We start from the raw sequence: 4101 nt of genomic DNA on the forward strand, positions 1-4101 counted from the left end.
AACATACGAACAAAAGAGATACAGGCCATCAAAATTTGGCATTGGACAATAAGACAGGAGATTCAACTATGTTGAAGATGGGAGATTCAGCTAAAAGTTGTGATAAAACAATACATGAAGGGAAGAGAGCATAAATATGGGTTTAACAACAATGAACGTGAGAAGCCAGAGAAGAAAAGGGTGGTGGATGATGAAACTGGCGACAAACATGAGCTGGATGAAGTCCTAAGGAGGCAAATTGAAACAAAAAACCGATGCCTCAATAAGAGAAAAATGTAGTTGTCACTTACTAGGTTTGGTGACCTCTGTCTCTGCAGAAAATTACATTAGCCGATGTTAATCAATTCTCCTTCATCATGATCATTTCGATTTGCATGAACGTCGTCAGCTTCTTCTTCTCCGACAACGTTACCAGTGATTTGAGCGGTCAAAGGACTAACATAGGTGTCCATGTATGAATCATCATCTTCTACATTAACACCAACTGTTTTGCCCTGCAAAACCACGCACCACCTTTCATCACAAGGGTCTTGCATGTAAAATACTTGTCTAGCTTGTTCTGCCATGATGAAAGGGTCATTGTGGTAACCAAGTTTCTTTAGATCTACCAGGGTAAATCCTATATCATCAGTGCGCACACCGGTGTTGCTGTCAACCCATTTACATTTGAAAACACATACTGTAAATTTCACATAATTAAGCTCCCAAATTTCATCAATGAACCCAAAGTAAGGGATGGAAGCTACACAGGGATTGGCATCATTGACACTTGCAAAGTGTTGAGATTCAGCCCTTAGGGTGACCCCGCTGTTCTGCATTGTACTTTTGTCATCTTGTGCTTTTGTGTAAAATGAATACCTGTTTATGTCGTATCCTTGCCAGGTTATAACATTTCTTTTAGGCCCATCTGCTAGTTTTCTTAATGTTTCTGAAGCATTCTCATCTGCAAAGATTGTATCTTTAAACCAATCACAGAAAGTTTTGTTATGCTTTTTCAACGCCCAATTCTTTGACATTTTCGGATTATTCTGTTTGACTAAAGCTTCATGCTTAACTATGTATGGAAAAACTTCATTACTGTTGTTCAAGACATACAAGTGAGCTTGTAACAAATCTTCTACACTTGGAGTGATCACCTGCAGTCCTCTTGAACCCTTACCACCCACTCTGTCATCATGCCGACACTCAGGAAGCCCAACAGCTTTAGCCTTCTCTAAGTATTCTGAACAAAATTCAATGGCTTCTTCTGCAATGTACCTCTCAACAATAGATGCTTCCGGACGATATAGATTCTTTGTATACCCTTTTAAGATCTTCATGTACCGCTCAACCGGGTACATCCACCACAGATAAACAGGACCACAACATTTGATTTCTCTGACCAGATGCACAATCAAGTGAATCATGATGTCAAAGAAAGTAGGGGGAAAATACATCTCCAACTGGCACAGTATAATTGCGGCCTCATTTTCCAACTCATCAAACATTACTGGATCAATCACATTGCTACATATAGCATGGAAGAAAAAGCACAGGCAAGTTATGGTGAACCTGACTTTGTTTGGCAAGATGTCTCGTATAGCCACGGCTAACAATTGTTGCATGAGCACGTGACAATCGAGAGACTTTAACCCTACAAGCTTAAGCTCCTTCAACTGCACAAGGCTCTTAATATTTGAAGAGTATCCTTGTGGAACCTTCACCTGACGAAGACACTGACAAAAACTTATCTCCTCCTTCTTGGACAAAGTATGGCAAGCTGGGGGCAAGTAACTTTTCTTCCCATCAGACCTTGGATGCAACTGTGATCTTATACCCATATCAGCTAGATCTTGACGGGTATTCAAGCCATCCTTCGTCTTGCCTTGAATGGTAAGGAGCGTCCCAATCACACTGTCACAAACATTTTTCTCCACATGCATAACATCAATACAATGTCTAACGTCAAGATCACACCAGTACGGAAGATCAAAGAAAATGGACCTCTTCTTCCATATGCAACTTTGACTTTTATCCTTCTTTTGGGTCTTCCCAAATACAGTGTTCAGGTGTTGAACCCGCTGATATACCTGCTCACCAGTCAACGGTATCGACGCAATATCATGCTCTTGACTTCCATTAAAAGCTTTTCTCAGTCGTCTGTAAGGATGATTGGGTGTTAGAAAGTGGCGATGCCTACTGTAGACTGTTTTTCTCCCATGTTTCAGTTGTATGTAACTTGTATTTTCTTCACAGATGGGGCATGCATGATGACCCTTAACACTGTAACCGCTGAGATTTCCATATGCTGGAAAGTCATTAATGGTACAAAAAAGCATTGCACGCATTTCAAACGTCTCCTTGCGAAACGCATCAAACACTACAACCCCCTCGTCCCACAACTTTCTCAGATCTTCAACCAACGGACTTAGATAAACGTCAATGTCATTTCCTGGCTGTCTTGGGCCCGATATCATCATACACAACATCATGTATTTTCGCTTCATGCACAACCAAGGAGGCAAATTGTAAATTACTAGCAGAACTAACCATGAACTGTGTTGAGTGCTTAAGGTGCCATATGGATTCATTCCATCACTGGCTAGTCCAAGTCTAAGATTTCTTGGCTCATTCCCGAAATCCGGATACAAACCATCAATCTTCTTCCACTGGGAGCAATCAGCCGGATGACGGACCATTCCATCAGAAATCCTTCCATTTGCATGCCATGTAAGGTCTTTTGCATCGTCCTCATTAGCAAACAGACGCTTAAACCTTGGAATGATTGGAAGATACCACAAAACCTTCGCTAGGAGGCCCTTGTTGGAGTTTTCATCAGAATTGCTTTCCTCTTCATCCTTCACTTTGTACCGTGAAGTCCCACAGACAGGGCATTTGGACATTTCTTGGAATTCATGCCTGTAGAGCATGTAATCATTGGGGCAAGCATGAATCTTCTGATACTCCATACCCATCAGACACAATATCTTTTTCACCTTATAGTAACTTTTAGGCAATGTGTTGTCCTCTGGAAGTAGATTGTGCACTACCTGAAACAGTGAGGTGAAACTTTTGTCACTCCACCCATACCTGGCCTTCACATTAACCAGACTTAACACAGCAGACAACAGGGTTAAGGAATTCTTGCAGCCTGCATACAAAGGCTTCTTAGAATCACTCTGCAATCCTTCATACACAGGGGCGTGTGCTTGCTAGAAAGACTCCTGTCCAAGGTCACGAATCATGTCCTCTAACCGATCTCTCATTTCTACATCAAACGGTTCAGATTGGGACCCACTCTGCATGTCTGTCACTTCACCATGCCATATCCACGTTGTGTAATTCTTCTTAATCTCATCACACAATAGATGGTCCCGTATGTCATCGAGTAATTGTCGTCTTCCATTCAAACAGTTGATGCAAGGACAATAATATTTTCCTTCTTCATTTGGTCAACCTCTTTCTGAAGCAAATTGCAAGAACTGTTCGACGCCATCCTCATATTCTGGGCTCATGCAACTTTCATTCATCCAACTTCGATCCATCTACGCAATTCCATGCATGAAAATCTCACTTTTTTATTTATAGGTGTGGGCCTATCCCATTTAGGAAAACTATCTTTTATGTTAGCTTCAATCGTCAAGGTTACCATTATTTACAAAAATTTGACTAAATTTTGGCAGCATTTCGCATTGGTCTCCAAGTACACGACATGACATCGGTCAAATGAATTTCCCGATAATCAAGTATGCACTCGGAGAACAACTTGAAATGCAGTGAACCGAAATTTAATCAAATTAATGAAAATAATAATAACCTTCACGAATGAATGTAACATAAAAATACCAATCTCCCTAAACTGTCCAAACGGACAATTCAAGACTAGATACAATGGCTAATGCAAACTGTCCGCAAGAGTCATTGCATTCAGTCTCAAACGGGAATCTAAGGTTCACTCACCATGAACAACAATTGTTTATATAGCAAATTACACTGATCACATACAAGAACCATACAAAAGGTCAAATTCAATTATAGACAAATATAGACATCAACAGTTGTTTATGTAACTAATTTCAATGCTGGGTTTGAAGGGTGCTTATGGTTAATATTGTAGTTGGT

Source organism: Glycine max, chromosome 14 (assembly GCF_000004515.6).
Source record: "Glycine max cultivar Williams 82 chromosome 14, Glycine_max_v4.0, whole genome shotgun sequence".
NCBI lineage: Eukaryota > Viridiplantae > Streptophyta > Magnoliopsida > Fabales > Fabaceae > Glycine > Glycine max.